The 25,134-nt window shown below is 39.0% G+C and overlaps 1 long non-coding RNA gene across 1 annotated transcript in view; it reads left to right on the forward strand.

Moving 5' to 3' along the window:
- The window catches only part of LOC116073353, a 51,282-nt gene extending 27,410 nt beyond the window's left edge, over window positions 1-23,872 (forward strand). The window contains exons 3-8 of the long non-coding RNA XR_004111775.1: window positions 2,832-2,948; window positions 4,510-4,720; window positions 5,533-5,641; window positions 6,466-6,629; window positions 12,969-13,029; window positions 23,727-23,872. This is a non-coding gene — a long non-coding RNA (uncharacterized LOC116073353). The remainder of the gene's footprint in view (window positions 1-2,831; window positions 2,949-4,509; window positions 4,721-5,532; window positions 5,642-6,465; window positions 6,630-12,968; window positions 13,030-23,726) is intronic.
- The last annotated feature ends 1,262 nt before the right edge of the window (window positions 23,873-25,134 follow it).

Consider the following 25,134-nt stretch of genomic DNA (forward strand, 5'->3'; position numbering starts at 1 on the left):
GTTAATCTCAGGGTTCTCAATTATCTGGGGCAGGATGTTTATCTCAGGGCTCTCATGGTTCCCAACAGATAAATAGATAGATAGCTAGATAGCTAGATAGCTAGCTAGATAGATAGATGTTAAATGGTTGATGGTGAATGCATAGGTGGACAGATAAAGATAGACATATTTTCGATAGACAAATATGTTCAATACGTTTAACATGAAAAAAAAACTCAGGTGATTGTTGATCAGAGGCATTCCTCACTCTGTTGATGGCAAACAGAAAACCATATACAATATTAGTATAATTTACGCTGAAGACAAAGGGCTATGTGATATGGATTTGACTGCTGGGATGATTTCTTGAGAATGAATGGCTGATGCCACACAATAGGAAGAACAGAAGTTCTAGTTCAAGAGAGAGAATTAAGTTGTCCTCAGTTTTCTGTTCTATTCTGGCCCACGAATTGGGCAGCATTTATTTACATTAGTGGAATGATTTTCTTTACTCAACCTATTTTCTCAAATGGTGATGTCTCTAGAAAATACATTTCTTCCAGTGAGAATGATTAATCCTGTCTTGGTGTCTAGTGGCTCAATCCACTTGAAACCCAATGTTTATGATAGCACATAGGTTCTTGTAACATTCTCCAGGTAAATTTCAAAGAGTATCTGCTAAAAGCTATGAAATGTGATAAAAGATTATGAGTGCTTTGAGTCTCACAAAGAATGTAGGAGAAAATATTATTTATAATCGTTATGGTTGCCATTTATGGGTAAGTATACAGTAGGGTTTAAGTGGAATACTGTAGTTTTGGGCATGGGCTAATGGAATATTAAAGATGATATCTGCAGCCTTTGATGATACAGATGAGCCTTTCTTCACAGGAATAACTGTTGCCTTCATTTAGAGTAATGTACAGTCTCAACTCAGGCAATACATATCCTACAATATGAGAATTTTCTAGAGTGCACGCATCTGATGGGAATCATAGATATGTGAACATGTTTTGCCGTCTGAAATTTTCCTGTACTTATCTTTTAACAACCTTGGAACAAACTCAATATGCATAATACATTTCAGGAATGACGAACATTGCAAGTCAATATGTTCAACAAAGCCCATGTAAGAATGTTTTAGTTTTTTTTTTTTTTAAATACTGGGAACAGTTAAAATTTTAAGGAATGTTGTTGATTTAGGCATATGTATCCAAGGCATTGTATGTTCTTAAAAACACACACAGGACAAGATAATCCTAACTTGGGGGTATAGGTATGTTCTACCTTATTGCAAGGTCGCACAATTGTAAATCAGTCATGGTGTATGTTAAAGGACAATATTTAACATTCTTTTAAATCTGAAAGCACTGTCTTGAACAAGTTTTCAGTGGCCAATTATGTGTGTTGCTCATGCAGAGAATAGACTGTAGGTACCTTTACAGCACCAACAATTATTGGCTCACAACAACATCTAGTAACTAGAGTTACACACATTCACATCTACACACATACACACAAGTGCACACACACAGGTACACATGCAAATGCATGTGCACACTACACACAAACGCACATGTGGTTATATATTTTTCTCAATGTTCAGGAATAGCCTGGGTGAAAATTATTTTTTCTGACATCTTCTGCAGGTACCCTTTAGAACTTGCTATATAGAAATGTAAAACAGATAATTGTCCATAAATTGTGGTTTGTTGCAGTGTGTATGTATGTGTGTGTATGTGTGTGTGTGTAAGAGAGAGAAGGGGAGAGGGAGAGGGAGACGGGGAGGGGGAGGGGGAGGGAGAGGGAGAGATAGAGAGAGAGGGAGAGAGAGAGAGAGATTTACATAGTTCAAGGACTTTGGATGTAATCTGCTCACATATATTACAAAATCTTTAAAATATCCAGTCTAGGCTGTGACTTATAGGGGACTCATTGTATACAGTGTTATACCTACTGAATGAACTAGAAAAGAAATGAATCTGCTTTCTCTTCACATGAAGCAGGGAATTTCAAACAGGGCTTTAGAGTGCAGTTCTCCATAATATTGATCAATTGTCTTTTATTGAAGCATCCTGTGTCATATAATGTATAAAGTAATAGTCATAGAGATCATGCTAGGAAAATAATTTTCTAAAGAAGAAATGCACCTATTTATCCCCTGACTTAGACATTCATTTATTTTATTCTGCAACCACCTATTGATCTCAACTGAAAGTGAGGGAGGGCTACTCACTGGTGATAAGAACATAACTAAGTCAGAATGATGTACTTTGAAGACATTCTAGTTTCACAAGAACAGAAACAGAAATAAAGGAAACATCATAAGCAGTGTGGTTGTTTATAATTACTGTAAAATTAGATGCATGTGATAACATGATCCATCACCACAAGAATATGTTATAAACAGAGATCACTATAAAGTGCATTTCTGGCCATTGTTTTAATATTTGAAAATCTATTTTACATTTGGTGTTACACTACTATAAATGATGCTCCAGAGGCAGTTCAGTGTTTTATTCCTGGCTCTATTGCCTAGAATAAATAATCAGAAGGGGTGATTTTGTGTCAAAGAATAGCAACATTTTAAGGCCTGTTATGTTAACCTGATGTAGCCCAGAGTAGCCTGACAAAGGAGTTTCAACTGCAGGATCGGCCAGACCAGATTGGATGATGGGCATGTCTTTGGTTTGTTATTGTTGTTTTTGTTGTTGTCGAAAAATTAATGATTTGAGGAAGATTCATCCCACTGTGGAAGTTACCATTCCTTATAAAGATATCAATTAGCTTTCTAAGAAAGCTAAAGATGGGGTACCGTTAGCTGACAAGCATCTCTTGCTCTGTGTTTCAAGTTCCCACTTGAGTTCCTCATTCCCTGGCTTTCCTCCGTGGAGGACTGTTACCTGGGAGGGTAAGCCATGACTTTCCTCCAAGGCAGCCTGTGATCCGGAGGACCATAACCTGAAAGGGTAAGCTGAGTGAACCCTTTCCTCTCCAAAGTAGATTTTATGATTGCAACAAAATGAAACTAGGCCATTATGTATACACACACATAAACACAAACACACAAAATGTGAATATATATGTGTATGTATATATATATGACACATATTTATATATATGAATTTTTAAAAGTTTTCATTGGTTATTATATTTATTTATATTTCAAAGGTTATCCTTGGGCCAGGTATTGGGGCAGTAGTAATGGTCTCACCTGTGCTCTTAGGTGCGTCAGCATTCCTGGGAGACAAGCTCTCTCCGGGCAGGATTGCAGTGCAGAAGGAACTTGCCTTTATAGAAGTATACAAAGCTCCTTATCCCACAGCCTCCTTACTCACTACCCAATTATGTGTATTCCTTTTATTTATGCATTGGGTAAAAGTTACCATGTTTCCTGAAATATGAGTGTCACTTCATATTAAATTCTATTTTGATCATTGTCATTTTCCTTCCCAATTTTTAATAACACTGTAGGTCCCATATGGTGAGTGGTGTTTTCCATTTCCTGAGCTATTTACTGGGATATTACTTATTTCCTCATTTAGTGAATGATGTCATCTTAAACAGAGTAATTGACCACTTCACGTGTTTAAATTGTATTTTATTTTCTAGGATTCTTCCAAAATAAAATAGCAATGTAGCATATTTCTTTTGTTTTATTTAACTGTCTTTTTGTACCGTAAATAAACATAGGAGGAAGTTCTGTATCCACAATGTACAGTCTGACTGACATACAGGATCACATTATGATGGGACATTCTGATGATAAGGTCACACTAACCATGCTATGCATACCAGTGTTGTCTGAACAGGTATTAGAGATAATGTTATTAATTTACTGTTCATGTGAAGCTGGATCACTCTATCTACTGTATGGGAACAGTAACATTTGGTTACCTAAGAGTGAGGCATTAAAGATAGAGTGTACTGGGTTTTTTTTATTTTTGGTTTTGTTTTGTTTGTTTGTTTGTTTGTTTGTTTTTTGGTGGTGTGCACCTTTAAGTGGCAAAGACCAGAGAGTCTCTATGAGTTCAAGGCCAGCCTTACCTACCACGTGAGTTCCAGGGAAGCAAGAAGTCAATAGAGAAAGATACCCCCAAAGCAACCAAGCAAACAATAACAAAACAGATAAATAGAAAAAAAAAATAAACTGGAAGGTTATGAAATGGAAACACCGAATAAAGCGAAACCACCTGCAGGATGGGAGAACATTTGTATAGATAAAATTGTTATCTAGAGAACACAAGGAGCTAAAGCAACCCACAAGCAAGAAAACAATACAATTTAAAATGGGCACAAAAAATCTGAATAGGCAACCTTCAAAGGAAGACATCCAAAAGTCACAAGGGAAGTAAAAATCAAGCCCCAGCACAGATAGAATGTCAGTTCTCCATGGGCATTCAGGTGGCACTGTCTTTCCAGATGCAACCTCTGTCCTGGCCAGAGGAGGGAGGCTCTGTGACCAGGAAGCTGGCAAACCAGCAGTCCTGGAAAGTTGAAACAAGCAGGACTCACAAAGCCCCTCCTCAGTTTGCAGAAGCAGCGAACGACTGCTGGGGAGGGAGAAGAAGGCAACATCTGCAGAGGACCCTACCCAGCAGAACTGCACAAAGGGAATGATTGGAATCGTTCAGCTGCCTGCAGCCATCCGAAGATCTCTATGGTTGCAGCTTTTGAGAGTCTGGGCCATGCTGGGATGCAATTTCAGTGATAGTTATTTTGGCTGCCCCTGCTCCTCTAGGTAACCCTCCACCAATCACAGTAGCCCTGATTTTCCCAGTCAAAGGATCCTACAGGCAGGTGTGCCTGATTACACACACACACACACACACACACACACACACACACACCTGCCAACCCCCAAATTTCTTCCCTTCTTCATTAATACCCTGTGCATGTGCTGAGCCATTTCACTGTCTAGACAACAAACATTTAAGGCCTCCCTTCCTCTTAAAAGCCATTTGAGTATAGATGCTAAGGTTAAACCTCAATCAACGAGCAGCCAAGCTCCCTTTTGCTTTACAAGTTAAAAATGAATGCCGTTTCAGCTGGGTAGCTTGCTTTATGTTGGGGTGGCTACACACCCTTCTGAACAGGAGTAAAATTGCCTAGTCATGATTTAATTTGAGTAGTTGAGTGGTCTCTAAAGCTGTCAATCTGCAAAGGAGAATGTCAACCAACCAAGTCTCCACCATCTTGGGATTCACATTCTGAGAGGAGAAACCTGGTATAGTGAGGGTTCACATGCTGAGCAGCTGGGTGAGGTAGTAGAGACTAGAGCTGGGGACAGGAACCAAGGCCACTTTTCTTGCCTTTAGTATGAGAGAGCTATAGGGGAATTTAATTTTTAGCTTCACTTTCTTTAGAGTTCATATTACCTAAATTGCTTCCTATCCTAGCACTGTGAAATCCTAGCAGAAGACCCATGCTCCCTTGTTCTAGTAGAAGCTCCTTACATTGCTATTTTAATTACTTGTCCCTTTCTGACCTATACATTGGGTTTGGGAGGGGTTGCCCTGTTTCCTGTGTTAGATGCCTCTTTACAACAAGCAGGTCGGTGCAACCACCCATCCTGGTGCAGAGGAAGCCAGAATGCTGTATGGCATCATCAAGATCAGCCGCATAAACCTAGATCTCAACTCCACACTCACTTCCTGCAAAGGTATGTCTCGATCCCATTCACCCTCCAGGATGTCCCAACACCAAGGAGTAGTTTGCCCTCTCCTTAGAATTTCTCCCTGCAGCCTTTGCTTGGTAGCTGTTGCTCTTGTTTTGGTCCCTCCCTGTGCTGTTGGGGAGTCTTCAGTCCTGGATTTCTTTATCAGCCTGGGAACACCAGAAACCCTGCCCCAGGGACCATTGCAATGAGGATACGGGACAGTGTCTCCTGCAAAGGGTTTCTGCTTCCCAAAGTGAGCTAAAAGTCCTGGGTACACCCCGAGCTTGTTGGGTAAAAGTTTGGGGTTGAAGATCAAGAGTGTACAGGTTTTAATGAGACTAGCTTTTGTCCACAAAGCACAGTGACCTTTGATTTAGAGGCCTCTTTCTCTAAGAAAGGGTAAAGAAAGAAGCATGCACTTCTGCTGTAACATCTTCCTATCTCTTAGCTGGACTGATGCATCCGACCACGCTCAAGCACCTTTATCTACCTCACAGATTCTAGAAGGTTTTTGTTAGTAATCTGCAGAGACACTCTTTGACCAGAGTCTGCCCAGTGTGCTTACAAGGCATCATATCCGCATGCTATGCCAGGCAAAGAAGCATCCAAAAGCACAGTATTTGCCTCTGGTTTAGAAGTTGTGGTGCTCATTGATTTCACCCACTTTTCTTCCCCAGGTTCTCTACTCTACTCTGTAATTCTCTAAGTTACCTAATGATTTGCACTAAAACATTTTTGTTGTGGTTATTGTTTATTTGACTAAATCTACTAATAGTAGATATTTTTAATTGCCACTCAGCATTCTGACCAGGACTTATTTTTCCCAGTGCACTATGTGTGTGAAACAGCTCTGTTCCTGAAGAGTTGAGAAGTTGAGTGTTTCCTCTGCTGCTCTGAGATGCTTTCCAGGAATTACTGAAGTTAGCCAGCGAAGTACCCCAGCTCTGCCGAGTCTGGCCGGTGTTAGAATCTGCTGGAGTCTGAACCTCTTGTAAGTTGGTTCTATATGTACCAGCCTAGGTTCTGCGGCCTTGTTGTGCCTGGTTCTGTCTGTACCATCCTACATCTGGTAGCCTTGGTGTGTCCAGATCGACCTGTACCATCCTAACTCTTGAACCCTTGGTGTGTTTGTTTCACACTTTTTCACACAGTAGGTTAACTGAGATGGGAAGACACACCTTAAATGTGTTTGGCACCATTCTACGGAGTAAGGTTTTGGACAAAATAGAGGAGAAAGTGATCCGAACAATACCATTCATTATTTTCTGCTTCCTGACTGTGGTTCCAAAGTGCCTCTGTAAGCACAATGGTCTGCCCCTCTGAACAGCAAACCCAAATAAACCCTTTCTTCAGTTTTGTGGGTTAAAAGTGGGGTTCCTGTGTCTGACCCAGGACTTGGGCCACTGGGAGAGACAGGAAGCTGGAAGTTTGACTGAGGTGGTGGCAGGCTATGAGAAGCCACAGGACCCTGCTCCGGGGGGGTGGGGAGGCACAGTCTGAGGTCCCTGTGGAACCTGCTGACGTTGGATTGATGTCCCCAGGCTGAGGCCAGGCACAGCAGGTTTACCTTTTGGACACTGCAGACACCTCTGGACGTTACAGAAAAGCTAAGAACAGAGTGTGGGTGGGCGGGCTCTAGCCCTGGGCTGAAGGGAAAGGGGCAAGGAGAGCTCCAGCTGGGTCCTGCGGGGAGGGGAGGGGAGGGAAGGGAAGGGGAAGGGAGAGAGTCCTTGGCTGGCTTGAGCAGGCAGCTTGGTGTGATGGAAACCGTGGCTGGGAATGCAGGGAGGCCTCCAGCAACCCTTTAGGGGAGGACCTGCTCTACTGCTCAAGCACGAAGGATCTCCATGAGAAAAGGCAGTCCATGGCTTTTAGGCATTTATTGTGATGGAGTAGAGGTAGAGAAAGGCAGAAAGAGAACGAAGTAGAGAAGTAGAGGCTGGACATGACCACATGGAGAGAGGGGAGAAGGGAATGTGGAGAGAGGGGAAGCAAGAGGGCAAGAGAGAAGCAAGCAGGAAGCAGGAGTAAGAGAGTAAGAGAGGGAGGAGGGGGCAAACGGCTCCTTTTAAAGTGGGCCGGGCCTGAGGGGAGGAGCATACCTGGCTATTGCCAGGTAACTGTGGGGGATGAGTCCAGACAGAATACCAGGGACTTGGGGTGTTGCCCTACATGACTGATGGCCATAGAATTATAGAGCCTCAAGTCAGGAGCCTAGTGTCTGGGAGCATGGCAAACAGCCTTCCATCCCTTGCAGAATTATCTTCTGGGTCTCCAGGGTTTAAACCTAGCTCAATCAGAAAACAGGCTGCCTTTCACGGTCCCACATGTTTGTCACAGAATTGTGGAGAATAATGACTATGATGTGTAGCTATATATATAGGTATAGATATCTCTTTCACTCAATTTGTATAGTGCTCTAGAGATGGCACATTGGTTATTGTACAGTTGTAGACACAGATAAGATTATGACAGTCCATTTAAATTGCTGTAATAGCTATAAACGCACATCAGCAATTGTATTGTGTTCCTCTGGCTCTGGAGATCTGGTGCCTGCCATCTGCCTGCCTTATTGCACATGCCATCTTCCATGTGTGTCTTCACATGACTAAATGGCCTTTCTAGCTCTCTGAGTTTGTTTTATAAGGACCTGATCATTTCCAAGAGGTCTAAACTCCTAATATGATCACTTGTGTGAAATTTCAATATAGAATTGGAGCAATCACTCAGGTCAGAGATGAGCAAGCTTTATATATAAAACGTGATAAATCATTTGACTGGCTCCCAATTAAATGACCTTCAGACAGTTTAGTTCACTAGAATGGAATGACTATAAATTTTATTTGCATTTCCTTCTAAATATTATTAATGAATGACTGATTCTTTTAAGAAAAAGAAAGTGTAGCAGATTTTTAGCAATGACATAAAATTGATGCATTCAGGATTTTTGAGTTGAGTACATTAGAACATTCCAGATAACCATATAAATCACAACTCAGATGAGAGGAGTGACAAGGGTAAGAACACAGTCTCACTTTTGAATTGTTTCATTCTTTGACTTGGTTAGCTCTACCCTGTCAGGAAACTTGTGGCAAATTTAAGCCAATGTATTTTACCTACTGGCTGGGGCACCTGTTCTACTAAGAAAACTCACCCAGACAAACTCCAGAGGCATCTCAGTACATGGGAGACTGTGACTTACACCAAATATACATTCTGTGAGATGTGAGGAAGCCAGATTCCTTCCCTTGCCTGCCCATCTGAGGTCGACGTGAATGCTGCCATTAGTTCTCCTCAGATTTCAGCATCCTCTCATATAAAAACATCTATTTTGAGGCTGATGGTGGATTTGGGCTGTATGTATATTTTCTTACACAAAATGTACAATATTTGTTTATTTTACCTTTTTAGAGTTTAATATGTAGAATGCATGTACACAGAATTCTAATGAAACCAGGGCTGAAATCCTCCTTAGATTTATACCAAGGTCTGCCCGCTAAGTATTGATTGGGATTCTTTCCATTCTTTCACCTGATAGGAAGCTGTTAGGAGGAGCTAAAGGTTGCTTCCTGTTATGAAATTTCAATGTACAAAATTATGGAGATGGTTATGTATTAATGGTTGGTAATGGTTCCTAAGTATACATCTCTACAAGAAGAATTGCCACTCTATTATTGGGTCAAAACAAGGTTACATTCTTGAATGTAAATTGATATTTTCTGGTTAGACATAGGTGTTTTTCACCTCATGGCCTTTGTTTTCTTTGTTCCCAGGTCATCTTGCTATAGCTCAGCAATTGGCCAGGCAATATGCAGAAGAAGGGCTTAGCAGGTAGTGTAAAAATGAAGAGGATCTCAAGCAGTATACAAATGCTAGGACTGTTAGGCAGAATGCAGATGAAGGGACTGCAGGCAATATGGAAAGAAGTTGGCTTCAGGCCTGTGACTGCTTGGCCATTCGTTCAAAATTCACCCTTGCCTTCTGTCTGGTTCAATTTACTCACAGCTGAATCTCAGCAGCAGTAGCTGATCATCTTCACGGCATACTGTATACTGTCCAAGTAATGACAACTCTCTATTAGTGTACTGTGGGTAAAAAAAAGGAGACCAGGTGACTGGTGCTCAAATTATCATCCTACAAAACATTCCGTGCACAACCAGGAGATAGCAGTTAGTAAATTCTCTTGGGTATTTTCATGAATTGGTATGAACCATGCTACTCTCACTGTAAAATAGACTCTGTGAGTGATCAGTGTTGGGGATGGAACATGGCTTCAGTACTGTTTGACTCTGAGTATGTCACTTAATAACTTTACTATTGTTATGTAATTTACATAAAATTTGAAATCACTGTTGTAAGGAACAACAGAAAAATTTAAAATTTATTTTTACATAGTTAATAACTTTACAGAGACAAATGAAGAGATGGCAGGTCCACACACTTAGGTGACTTTTGCAGTACTATGCTTTTCTCAATGTGACACTGAGGAGATGGCACATAAGGAGTCAGAATTCTCTTTTGCCTGCTTACTTCACATGGAGTTGGTGGAATCACCTGGTAGCTCTGTTTCTGTTTCTTCCCCTTAGCTCCAGGTGCTATCCCATGCTTCTTGGACTGTGGCCTGTGGTATGAAGTCTGAGCAAGGTGCCAGTCACAGAACAAAAAGTTTCTCTTGTCATTATGGTGTATAACGTTAATGAAATACATACCATTAATGGTGCATACGATTAATGCAGTGTGCACTCAGTTAGATACAAACATCTTACAGTTCTGCACCTTAACTCATTCATCTTGTATGAACATTTGAAAGTGTTTGGAGCTGGGCATGCTTTTGTGTTAGAGAAGTTGCTTAGCATGCATACACGAAAGTCTTGGTTATATTCTAGTAAAACAAATTACAAGAAGTGTGAATATGTAAGAACTACATAAATTATGTGTTTCAGAAATGAATACTCTCTAGATGTTTCTACCTCCAGGTATAACTATGTGCTTACAGGTAAAGTGGAATGTGAATGTATACAATCATTAATTTCAATTCCTGATCCTTCATGAATATCTTTTCTATTTAAACCATATAACCTACATCAGTATTTTAATCATGAGGGTGTTATTTCTTTAAAAAAAATGATTTCTTTTTGATTCAGGTATATATGTGTGTTTGCCACATATGTTAAGTCTCCTCAGAGGCCAGAAGAGGGCATTGGATCTTCTGCAACTAGAGTTAGAGAAGGCTATGAGTGTCCACATGGTTGCTGGGGACCCAACTTGAGTCATAAGCAAGAGCAGCAAATAATTCTAGTTTCTGATTCTTCTCTTCAAGCCCAATTTTAGCATTCTATAGTGGGGAAATCTTCATTGTCATCATTGCAGCCATCATCACTATCATCATCATCATCATCTGAGACAGTGACTTACTATGTAAATGTAGCTACCCTAGAATTCACCATGTAGAACAAGTTGAACTTGAACTCACAAAGAATCCTCTGTATCTTCCTAGTCTGAGATTAAAGGGTACATCTACACACACACACACACACACACACACATTCACACACACACATATACATGAATAATATATATGGATATATATTATGTACAATTATATATTATATATAAATATATATTATATACAATTACATATATTATACATATATACACAGAGTTACACATATTCATACATACATAATAAATTATAATATAAACATATAATATATTCCTCTAATTATATATAGTGTGTTTATATATGCAGAAATATGAATATATGTATGTTGCTGGCCAGTGGCAACCATAGGAAAAGGTTTTCTGGAATATGGAGTCAGGGGGAAATTGGCTAGCCATAATTATATCTTACCCACATGGAAGGCACCTTAAAAATTAGACAACAGGAGATGTGATCACCCAGTCATCTTCCATTTAATGAAACTCTTTGTTATAAGCCAACAGGTAGAATAGGTGAGGCAAAACCCCTCCCCCAAGTTCATCAGCAGGCCAGCCCAATCAGCAGCTCCTTATTCGGTCTCTGGAAGTGGTTCTTCCGATGTAACTGGAACCAGGAATGAGGCATGGCAAATAGCAGGAGGTGGGCAGAGAGGTGTGGTTATGAGAGGCAGGCAGGGTCAAGCAGGAGGGTTACATATGTATGTATGTGTGTGTGTAGAATTTCAGTTCTTACACATTGAGCACATAGGCAGGATACTTATTGTAGTACTTAGTGAATTAACCACTTCTTGCATGTTTGTCTTGAAATGACACACACTCAGTTAAGCCCACAGTTTTTTATTTTTATTTAATTTCTTATTCTACATTATTTGCTGAATGACTACTGGGAGTAAGTATCACATCTGAAAATGATCTTGTCTTCAGTTCCTTGCCCAAATTAGGATAAGTAATAGAGATTTGAAAGCATGGTGACTGATAACCTGTTAATAAACCCCACATAAGTGACTCTTATAAGACTTTTCTCATACTTATTTGTTTAATAAAGCTGCTACTTAAAAAGAATAGCTAAGATGATTAGATATAAAATGGGGCTGCAGGGATCACATGCATAAGGAGATCACTTCTGAATTGTTTCTAAGTCTCTGGTGAAATTATTGAAACATTGCTTCATATCATTTTCATATCTCACTGTGCATGTTATAGAAATAACATCTTTGATATGCCTGTGTTTATATCTTTTGTGTATATCTATAGGTACAAATGAGTATATATATATACATATATCTACATGTATATGTGAATGCATGTATGTATGAGCATATATATTGTCTATATATAAATCAGAGTGTATATGTATATATAGCTATTTGTATGCATATATGAGTGTGTATATGTTTGTTTGTTCAGACATGCATATGAACCAATGGAAATACATGATTACACTTGAAAGACTAACCCCCATATCATGTTCCTCTCAGGCAGACTGTAGCTAGCTAGCCCTCTGACATTTATGCTTAGGTAGGAACAGGACACAAAGCAGGTATTGAGTACAAAGCCTGAGTTTCTCTGTGTTAACACATGATTACTTAGCTTCTTCTCACTCTTTAAGCTTCAGATAGCACAGTCACCCTTATAATTACCTTTATCCTCCCAAAAATGAAATCTAGAGTGTGTTTAGAATTAGATTACCAAATAATTTTGGAAATAATTTCTATAAGCAACCTGAAAACACCTGATTTGTCTAACTCTGGACACTCATTATTTCTTATGGTTTTGTGGCACTATTAATGCTGAGCGTAACAAGATTGCTGGTCAGCTTTTCAGACACTAGGATATCATCTGGCCCACAAGATTTATACTCTAGCCTTTCTTCCTCTTCTCATCTCTACAGAGCTTCAAAGCACCATCAGCTATACATCTTCACTGTGAGAGATGTGTTTGCACTTTGTAAAGTAAGTAGTTTCTTTTTACCTTCCTTATCAATTTTCTTTCAATTAAATCACCAAGAGGCTGATCACAGTGGGCATAAGATATAGTTTCCAAATCAGAAGTTTTCCAGTTCAGACTATGGACAATCCTTTCTTTATCCTGAGATACAGGGGAAGTAAGTACAGAGATGGTCTGGTAAGGTCACAGTGTCAAAGACACTTGCTGTAGCTGTGAGCTATCTGAAAATGATGACAGACTAGGGAACAGTCAAAGCATTGCTATTCCCTGTGCCATTTCAAATAACGGTTCTAATGTAGCCCTTTTAGGGTTCCATTGTAGTTTTACTCAGGACCATAAGGGTCCAGCTATACTGAGATAATTAACAATAAATGGGCATTCTCCTTAGTTGACTGTCTAAGACCTGAGCAGTTCTGGGATTTGGCTGCCCTTCCTTGGACTCCTTTCCCCAGACCAATGGAGTCTTATAGAAGGTAAATGAGCAATTTCTATGTGGGAAAAGCAAGATCTCCTTCCATAGTCCTCAGCAAAATTTTCCAGATTTCCCTGGGCTTAGTGGGTTTAGTGATGATTGGTCCACTAAATCCCAGGCACTTTGACATGTGCCTCCTTTAAATATATGTTTCACGTCAATGTCATCAGAAAAACAAAAACAAAAAAAAACTCTCTCAGTCTCTAGCATTGCGGAAATTTCTGGGAAACTGAGGCACTAAGCCATTTTTTTCAGTTGGGGAGAGGGAAGTTTATTAGGCCAGTAGACCACACCTGATCACTCCATAATGGCACTGACCTCATGCCTCGGGTTCAGCAGCCCATGGCTATGTACGAGAGCAGAAGTGAGCAAGAAGGAGGTACAAGTAGAAATGAGTGTACATGGCAGTAAATGACCATAGCTGAGTAGGATAAAAGTCCCTGAACCCCACCTTCTCAGTGCCTTGTGTTCTTGTAGGACCTGGTGTGGGACAGACTTGTTTAAACATGGGGAACTCCCTTTGTTTTAACGTGTGGAAATTTTCCAACACACTGCCTCCAGTTGGCTGACTTCATTCTTCTAAGGCTCATTGTGTTAAATTTTCCTGGGAAGATGTATGCACATCCATTCCTCCTGGAGAGGACACACTGACAAACCAAAGACAGACAGTATTTCACCCAAATGTAGCTTAGTGAACCAATGAGTCTAATTGGAGTTACTCACAGGAACATGGGTGAGAAATTGTATTGAATTTCTCAGTGATCATTAGTTACCTGTGTATACTTAGGAAGGAGTAGGACCTCATGAGCCCTCATCTCCTCTGTAAGTGAATGTTAGTAGGCCCAAAGCTATGACGTTCTCCAGTTAATAATCACAACTCAGTCCATAGCACACCTGAGGGGTAGTTATGCCACAAGATCTGATAGCAGGTTTAATCCTCATTAGGCTGTAGCTGGTGTAGGCAGCAGTGCCAGGAGAGTTTAAAGTCCTAATGAATATATGTAAACTTTTAGAATGCTTATGTAGAAATCTTGACATGTGGTTATATGTGAGTATTCAAGTCCCTAAGGCAAATGCTTCAGGGGAGATTAATGCCTTCTACAAGAGCCTTCCTGGCTCATCTTGTCTCACATATGTGGAACCCAACTGGAAGTCTCCTCCTATGGACTGTAGAGCAAGTCTTCACCTGGCCTCAGCTCTGCCAGTGGCTGTATTATGAAATTCTTGACATCCAAGACTGTGACAAATGGATGCTTTTTTATTTTATTTTTTTTTTCTTTGGCTTTTGGTTTTGTTTTGTTTTGCTTATAAGAGACTTAGCCTACTTTGTCACATTAACTTGCATGGCTAAAACAGGACAGTGGTTGCCATCATAGATGAGCACATCCTTTCAAAAGCAGGCTGTGGGATACCTTCACATGTGCGCATGTTACTTAGAGACAAGGGGAACTGAAGATATTCACATTTGAGGCTGTTATATTTAGTGAGTGGTAGAAGGGGTATGAGTCATTACAAATTTGCATCCTTGTCCTCTGCTGAGACCTTCTTGTTTTTATCAGATGAAAGAGTTCCAACGGTAACTCTTCTTTTGTTCTTCAAAGCAACTTTTGTAACATTTTGTTTTGCATATATTTGTGTATTTACTTAAAGTCTTTCTGAAATATTCTCACAGACACACTGTGTATCTGCTTTGACTTTGGTTCTTTCATACCAGGGTTTCCAAGTGTCTGCAACAATGACATGCTCAGTCAGATCAGTTTTAGTTGTATAAACACAGGAATAGCATATAGGAGGTGTCCCAGAATCTTTGTGTGTGTGTGTGTGTGTGTGTGTGTGTGTCCCAGAATCTTGAACCTTGCAGACTAGATGTCAAGGGAACATCCTCCTGCTGGAGAAGGGCAATACTTTCTCAGAGTCTTGATGAATGTCACGGGTGTTTACTCAGCAGAGCGTGCACACAGTACTTTGTGTTGACGACAGATTTTACCACACAGTTTAAACTCTGAGCTATTGAACATTCTATTTCTTAGCTTTCTACCCCAGTAGAGTTGGACATTAGGCAATAAAGGGAAAGGAGTGGTAACGGTGCAGATTTTCTGCCAGAACCTATACACAAAAAAGGATCTCTGGAGCAATTTCCTTACTTATTATGTTAGTAGAGTTTTCTTTTTTCATTTACTAGTATAATTTATTATGCTGATATTCAAGATGCATTTGAGAGTTTATTGTTTTACTTGTAGCATCTTAAGCTATTAGCATCTATTATTAGTTTTATTTATTTATTTGTTTTTGGACAGGTTCTCACTACGTATCCTAGGTTATCCTATAGTATACCTTTCTCTGTCCTCTGTGTCCCAAGTACCAGAATTGAAGGTAGGTACTGGAACACTCAGCTTGAGTTTTCATTTTATCCAAAACCAAACTCAGAATTTTTGATATTTGGTAGATTTTATTTCTGAAGCTTAGCAGGAGCTCACTCTGAGGCTTTATGTCAGATTAAGCTGCCTTAGACATTCAAACTGTAAGGAAAAGAAATGAGCATTACTTCCACCCACCATAGCCATTTCATATTTCATGTTTAAGGATGTGTGGGCAGCTGCAGTCAGTGTTCTGGTGCTGCCAACTGTGTGATTGCAGAAATAATCCTCAGAAGCATTTGTAAGTGAAGATTCTTGAGTCTCAGTTTCAGAGATTCATGTTCAGTGTCTTAAAAATCTACCAGGATATTCAGACTTAAGCCTGTGTCCCATAGTGATTGTGGAGTGGAATGACTCATGCATATGTCTTTAGCCCTTCTTTGAGTTTCTCACTTACTGCATGTATTTTGTTTGTTTGATTGATTATTTATTTATTTATTTATTTATTTATTTATTTATTTGTGTGGGTTTTTTGAGGTAAAGATGGTGAATGTGCCATGTGTACAGGGCAGATGACAATTCGTCGAAGTCAATTCTATCCTTATACCACATGAGTCCCAGGAATCAAATTTAGAGTGTCAGTCTTGCCAGCAAGTGTCTATGCCCACTGAGCCATCTCATCCACCCATGTTTTCCCACATAGTAGCCGCTATGTGACCTTTAACCAGCCAGTGCTTTCCATTCATCGCCCACTAGAGTGCAGTTAGAGCTGAAATCCATTTGTGCTCCAGTGGTCAATCAGCCATTTTCTGTTTATAATTACATTGCATGTTTTACTGTGTTCTTATGGCAACAGCTGCCATTGGCATGTCCTTCAATGGCTGTAGAAAGAGAATGGCAGTTCTTTGTGATTCTGGATGAATCATGAGCTTAACACAGCTGCTAGAGGCTTCAGACTCACAGTGCCTGTTGGAACAGTGATCAGAGAAACATCTGGCTTCATAGTCACTAATTCCTTCAGTTATGAACATGTATAGAAATGAAAGCCCATCAGAGTTTAGGTTCTCATGTAGACATTTTGAAGTCTAGCCTGAGCTAAAGAGACAAGACTTCATGCTTTGCCTCAGAACTGACTGTGAATTATACAGTATTTGTCCAGATTTATAAAACTTTAGACTTCTGACAACTAATTCAGTAAGAATCCTGAGCCAGTGTTATTCTTAGAGGATACTTGGTTACCAAGCTCAGCTAGAAGTGTCTTGCTATTCACTTCCACACTGTGAATGACATTTCAAGATTATCCTATCAACTGTAATTTTATATTAGAAAAACTTCTATGAGCAACTGTCTACTATATTTATCTTTTTCTTCTCCAGAAAAAAACCCATGGAAGAAAGATGATCCATTTTTCCATTGTTTCCTTGAACATATTTTTCTCTTGTTTAGTCTATTGAAATGCAATATCAAGTTACTTTGAAGTCAATACACCTGGTGATGATTATCTGGAATGTTCTATCAATAACAGCTGATGTAACCACTTCATTCTGTCTTAAATGTGCCATGATAATACAACACAGAGATGTCTGTTAGGGCAGGTTTGATCACTTCTCTCCCTCTTCATTGAGTAGGCAGTTTATAGTCCAGTACATTATTCAGGATCACATAAATTATTTGCAAACAACTGTAATTAATACTTTAGTTCAGCAACTCAAAATTCCTCTATCAATGTAATATATATACAATATATATACATATACATACATACATACATATATCACATCATAAGATTTTCTGCTAATAAGTCTTGCCTTAGATTCATTGTATCTGATATGCACATGTGAATACTTCCCCAGTTTTGTGAGACAGAGTACTAGGGTCCTGTCATTTTAATCTCCCCTTTGTGATATTAATGAAGAAATTAACATTCAGAGAATTTAACATGCATCAAGTCCCATTTTTTGAAGATGAAGTCCCAAGTTCTCTGTTAACTTCTTACTTAACAGTAACTTAACTGTTACAGTTTTCTTTGGCAAATAATTGAACTTGTGCCACCTTTTATGTAAGGTGAACTGTGAGCTACAAAAGTCCATTCTGATGCTCAATGATTATGATTTCTGTCTTCCCTTGCACTGCGTAAAATTTACTGTAGGATTTAAAACTCATGGACCTGAACTTTTGATCAACAGAGGTTCAACAATTCTGTAAGGCATGTGTACAATGATAGTTTTTAAAATTATATTCTTGCACATGAGGTGTTTCATGGAGTGAACTGGATTGGTCAAAGCCATAGATGATGGTTGATTCAATGTGATCAGTAGGTATATCAAGGAACATGAGCCACTGTTTATGAAAAATATTTATTTGACCTTCTTTGGTACATATAAAATATGAAGGGTACGGTGAAATTAAACCCTGTGTTGTATGAAGAATTAATGGATCCACCTGTCACTTTGATCAGCCTGCCTTTGCAGAGAAAATAGACCTGACTTCACACAAATAGAGTAATTGAAGTCGGGACCCCAAAGCTCTTTCTGGGATGCAGACTCCTATAGCTCCCTGTCCCCCAGGGTGCTTGTAGCATGGCATTAACACAAGCTGAGAACTCAGCAATACTTATCAGATGAGCAGGGGCCATTTCTTACTAACACTCCAATTCCAAGAAGCCAAGTAAACCATTTTTCTTAAATTGGCTTTTAAATAAAGATGGAAATCTTCAATTAGAAGAGTAAAGGAGCATTTATTAGCAAATAAGTAAATCCATTTGCTGTAGACAAACAGTTTTTAATCCAGGATATGAGGCCAAGTAAGTAAAGGTTGTGCCAAATTAGTGGACTTCCTACCTAATAAAGCTAAAAGAAGGTTAACTAAGAACATCCAACACAAGCCAGTAAACTAGCACATAATTAGACACAATAGTGAACAAATGCCAGTAGGCATTCTACCAAAGCTCAAAAAGAAACTGTTTATAAACTAAGACTTCTGAGGGCCAAGCACTTCCATGTGCTATGTTAATGATGAGAAAGGGCAGTTGCAGTTGGGTTGGAGATCCAGACCAGCGGGGAAAGTACCACTGACAATAAATATCATAAACAAGAAATTACTTAGCAGCAGAACTAGATGTATGTTTTCATCTTAGGTTTCATTGATAATACAAACCAGGAACAGAAATTACAAGATTTTAATTACTGGTTACTGATCAAGACAATGAATCTGAATTATATTTCTTATCCTGTGAAAAGATGTGGCATTCTGATCTGTTCAAAATATCATAATATTACTCTCTAATAGGGGGCTTTCTGTTAAAGAAACTAGATGTAGCTATCAGTAACCTGGAAAGAAAATACATCAGAGAAATCTGTCCATTCCAGAATCTTTAAGAAGTAGTTTGAATCTTCCAATAATATGTAGGTCAGCACAATGGTCCACTGGACAGTGTCTACCCTCACCTTTCAACAGTGCCTCCTTTTATTCTGTAGTAAACCTCACCCACATTGGATAGTATACCCTATGAATATATGTAAATTCACAGGATTTGGAAGCTATTGAGTGGTCAAGGAAATATCCTGGTACCATAAAAAGGGTTTTCCCATAGTATACGAACATCAGGGATCACAAGAGCACCAATGACGCAATGCCTTAAAGCAGTGTTCTTGACCTTCTTGATACTGTGACCCCTTAGTACAGTTCTTCATGTTGTGACCCCAACCATAATGTTATTTTGGCTCTACTTCATCACTGTAATTTTGCTGCTGTATTAATTGTAATGTAACTATCTGATATGCAACACCCAAAGGGTCACAACCCGCAGGTTGAGAACTGCTACTGCCTTAAAGGGAAATTGCAGGTCTTTGGCTCCTGGGCAGACTAGGATTTGAATTGCTCTTATCTCCTTGAGAGGAAGACACTGCTGCATTCAAGAAGGTAGTCCCTACAGATGACGTTCTTTGAATGAGTCAAAGTGTCAGAATGAGGATTGCAAACCTGCCAGGAATTAATGTCAACACATTATGTAGGGATTTGGCTTTACCTAAGACCTTTGAGAATGGTTATTGACAAAAAAAAAGATTTTATAATATACATTTCAGATAATATACATTTCAGATCACAGTCACTGGCATGCATGTCATTTCTTTTACAATATAAGCCACATATCATGTACCATCAAAGAAGACTATGAAAGGTCACTGGGAGGCATGTTTAACTCTATTACTGAGAAAAACTTCATGGCCACTTACACATAGTCAGAGACTATTTTCTCAATGGAGCCTGGATCTTTTCTCCAAAGCTAGATGTTTGGATTTCTTAAATTAAATTCCTTTGGTTCAGACAGACTTAACCTGAAGGTTTTAGAGCAATCTTTCTCCCTTACCTAACAGAAGATAACTGACTACTTTTAACCAGATGAAGAGAAGGCAGCCATTTAAAATTATAGTAGAGTTACAGGTTCTACTGAAGAGATGCTGTTATTTAAAGCCCCAGAAGAATACAAAAGAAAGCAAACACAGAACTCCCCAGAAACTCCATTTTCATTTATTTCTTATGAATTTACTTTGACAGATTACTTCATTGATGCTCCATACTACTTTATGTTGATCCTTAGTCACTTCAGTGGAAAGACTCTTAGTTTCCCATGCTATTGGGGATGACAGACTCTGATCTTCAGGTCATGTAGTTTAACCCCAGTGCCTTGACATGGAGTTGCTTCAACATGCAATATTCATATTCAAATACAGAAGATTGTTCTGGGTTTTGTATCCAGATATAATATCAGTGGTCAAGGTGAAAACCAATCTGGACAGTAGTCTTATTATACACTCCATGCTTAACTAAATGGCAGTAGGATAACTTGGCCATTGGGGATATTTGAACAAAATTCAGATTTACAAATAGGGTTTATCAAACCCACAAAGGATGTTCTGTATATAATGTCTTAATATTATTCTGAACTCTAATACCTATTAAAATTCCTATTTTCTTTTACCATTAGAACACAATCCACTTAGAATTATGCAGTGGCTTTTGAACAGGTAAGGTATGTGTTAGAACATTTGTATTTTTACAGAGGAGTGTAAAGAAACCATTAACATAAGTGCCTTTAAGTAGACATGTTGATTTGATGCCAAGAATAGTATCTGCCTTACAATATGAATGTTAAGTATGAATTTATTCTTGTATCAACATTTAATAATAAATAAATAAATTAAACCAACTTAGCTTTAAAATACATTGGCAGGTGAGAAATCTTATACCGTTGTAATTTTAGGATTTATGAGCTAAGTTAAGGAAAATCTGAAAAAGATGAAAATCTGAAAAATGTCCTCTCCAGAGGACTTCAATATCTATTAAGTAACCATCAGAAATCAATCTTAATATATTCATGCTTTTAATTGTAGACAGAGTTCTACTAAATGAAAAAGATAACATTATTAACATATTAAATGATTCAATATCATTAATTGAATACCTTATAAGTGCTAGAACATACTAAAATATAGGTATATACTTATAAAATGACAGAAAAGATATGCACAGTGTACGTCGGTATGTCTGCACAAATGTCTACCTCCTGTAATGCTCCTGAGACTAAAAGTACTCACAAATGTGAGGCTTGATATTTTTAATTACTGTGAAAAGCCATTTTACAACTATTTGGTTGCTAACTCTCAATGAGTAGAAACCAACAATTTAGGATATGTCAGAGAATAAAGCAAATTGAACCTGTAGTGATGGTGCACAGACTAGTACAATTCTGTAATAACCAGCCCTGGGGAGGCTGAAGCAAGAGGACTGCCACAAGTTAAAGGGCAGGCTGAGCTGTGTAGCAAATTCATCGTTGAACAGTGACATTGTGACTCAAAAAGAATATGAAGAAAGAAAAGGATAGACAGAGAGGTGAGAGGGAAGACTCAAGACAGAGACATAGACAGAGAATGTGAGAGTGGAAATCTTGTACCCTCAAAAAGTATAGCCTGATGGTGAAAATATTGGTTTAAACTAACAAATCTTCTGTGATAGTAAGCCCACAGGAAAGTCAGGATGGAAATGGAGGTTACCTCAGGGACACCTGCTTTGGCTCTGGGAATGTCAGGTAGATTTCCCATGGGAACGAGGGACCAAAACTTACCAAATTAAAGCATTCTATATTAAATGTGGCATACAACTACTAAGACTTCCCAGACTGATCCATATAGACCTTGAAATAAAACAGATCATATTACAAATGCTGATATTCTTGCTCTGTTCAAGGGAGATAAAAAGAAAATAAGACACATTGATATGTTACATATCAATGATTTTTCTTACATTTCTTTGTTGTAATATTCCATTAGACAAGCTGTGTGCTTCTCAAACAAGTTGAGGCTCAGGAAGGTGGCATTCTGAACTCAATGTATACTGCTCAAGCCTGGAGCCAGGAACTCCAAACTCAATGCTCATCCTTTGCCTGACATTGACATAAAGGCTCTTGTTGCTTAGTGACTTTGATGAGGGTGCTAGTGTTGGAGAACACAGACAGCATCAGCGGTTAGGGTTTATCCTATAATATTTTAGATGTTTACATCCTGACAAGATAGTATGAGTATGAAACATGTTCTCAGTTTTATGTTAGATATGACTTAGAACCTCAATCAATTCAAGTCACTGGCCTGAGTTTTAGTTTACTGAGAACTATAAATATTTCATGTATGCAAAATAAATCATCAGCCTTAATAGCATCTGAATATATGATGGATGGTTGCAAATTCACTCTTTAGGGGTCCTGGCATAAAGGGTGGCTGGGTATGAACAGAGATTCCTGCCCGTTTACATATTCAGTCAGCTTTTTCTAATTACATCCTGATACTTACCAATCTTAATGTTCAATAGTTAGTGTGATACCATAAAACAGTCCTTTAATTATGACAAAGAAGTGACAGATACAATGATATGTACTCACATACTCTTATCGTGCCTGCTAGGATACCTATAATTTGATTATGAACTTATACCATCGATGGTATTTTTAAGGAACATGATTACAGGTATTGTCAAGCAAGATAGTCTTGACTGAATGTTGTAATTATAACTATTTTTATGAATACCAGAGGCCTCATTTCAAAGTAGTATTTCAGAGGTATTATGTTCTTGAATGTACAGGTAATAAATAACAGGATTTCTGTATATCTATTTAGTTACTGGTTGGAGGCTCACTCTGACCTAGCTTCTCCTCTGTGACAGTATTGTCTGATTATGAGAAAACCTCTGGAACAAGAAAATGATGTCTAATTGGCTCACCCTTTGACATTTGTCCATGTCTCTGCTCAGGAAACTTGTTAAGTGTCAATTTTTAGAACTTTAGCATAACTGTCCAATGCTTGTCACATGAAAACCACATGTGTGTGGAATCCAATAATATTCCCAAGAGGAGATTGATTTATACAAACTATGAGCGAAAAGAGGAGTGGAAGAGTCCCCTTAGCAGCAGCTTCAGACTGAGCTATGAACGCCACCTTTTACAAACGCTGTTTGCATGACTACACAGCACACACTTGGCAGAGTGTTTAAAGCTTAATTCAGTTAGAATAGCTCCATGCTCATGATACTTTCTATCATGCTAAAAGCATGCATTCTGGAACGGAAAGCTGATATATTGTTCTTTGTGTCTGTAATTTTATTTTTAATTCAATTGAAAACAAAGCAAAAGCCTTTTTTGTTTGAGAGAATAAAATTCTTTGGAGTGGTTTTAAAAACCTTTCTTCTCTTTCTACTCTTTTAAGAAAAGATTTATTTTCAAATTTTATTTTATTTTTTTGAAAATATCTGTAATGACATGATTTCTGTTACATTTCAAACCTGGTCCACATGGCTGAGCTGTCTGTTTAACATGTCAAAACAGGGGAGAAGCTGGGACCAGCAAGACCAGGCACACAGAAACACTGCCAGCCCAGTGGCTCAAGATCCTTCCAATCTGTTTGGGTCGGCTGGTGCAGACCTTAGGAACAAGCTCCATAGCCAGTTCCACAACACCAGAGGAAGCTCCACTCCCAGGTGCTCTAACATGCCAGGATTAGAGGTGAGGAGGATACATCTTTCCCAACACCGGGAGTAACAGACTAGCAGGACCAGGCACACAGGAACTCTGCTAGCCCAGTAGCTCTGGTTGCTTCTGGTCTCTTCCGGTCTGTCTGGGCCAGCTGGTGCCCTGAGCAGACCTTGGTTGCAAACTCTGCAGCCAGTCCCAAAACATCCAGAGGAAGCTCCACTCCTGGGCACTCTAACAAGCCCAGGATCACAGGATCCCAGAATCATAGGATTCCAGAATCACAGGATCACAGACACAGCTTGACTCTGAGGATTTCTGACACAACCAGGATCACAGGAAGGACAGGCTGCAGACAGATTTATCAAGGGCAGGTAACCAGATGTTTCGGGGCAAGCATAAAAATATAAGCAACACAAACCAAGGTTACGTGGTATCATCAGAACCCAATATTCCCACCATAGGAAGTCCTAGACACACCATTACACCGGAAAAGCAAGATTCAGATACAAAATCACTTCTCATGATGATGATACAGGATTTTAAGAAAGACATGAATAGTGCCCTCAAAGAAATACAAGAGAACACAGGTAAAGAGCTAGAAGCCCTTCAAGAGGAAAAACAAAAATCCCTTAAAGAACTACAGGAAAACACAATCAAACAGGTGAAGGAAATGAGCAAAATCATCCAGAATCTAGAAATGGAAATAGAAACAATAAAGAAATCAGAAAGAGAGATAGCCCTGGAGATAGAAAACCTAGGAAAGAAATCAGGAATCATAGATGCAAGTGTCACCAACAGAATACAAGAGATAGAAGAGGGAATCTCAGGGGCAGAAGACACCATAAAAAACATTGACACAACAGTCAAAGAAAATGCAAAAAGCAAAAATCTTCTGGCCCAGAACATCCAGGAAATCCAGGACACAATGAGAAGACCAAACGTAAGGATAATAGGTATAGAAAAGAGTGAAGACTCCCAAGGTAATGGGCCAGTTATAGAAGAAAACTTCCCTAACCTAAAGAAAGAGATGCCCATGAACATACAAGAAGCCTACAGAACTCCAAATAGACTGGACCAGAAAAGAAATTCCTCCTGTCACATAATAATCAAAACACTAAATGCACTAAACAAAGAAAGAATTTTAAAAGCAGTAGGGAAAAAAGGCAAGTAACATATAAAGGCAGACCTATCACAATTATGGCAGACTTTTCACCAGAGACTATGAAAGCTAGAAGATCCTGGGCAGATGTCATACAGACCC

The sequence above is a fragment of the Mastomys coucha genome, unplaced genomic scaffold, assembly GCF_008632895.1.
Source record: "Mastomys coucha isolate ucsf_1 unplaced genomic scaffold, UCSF_Mcou_1 pScaffold23, whole genome shotgun sequence".
NCBI classification, from domain to species: Eukaryota; Metazoa; Chordata; class Mammalia; order Rodentia; family Muridae; genus Mastomys; species Mastomys coucha.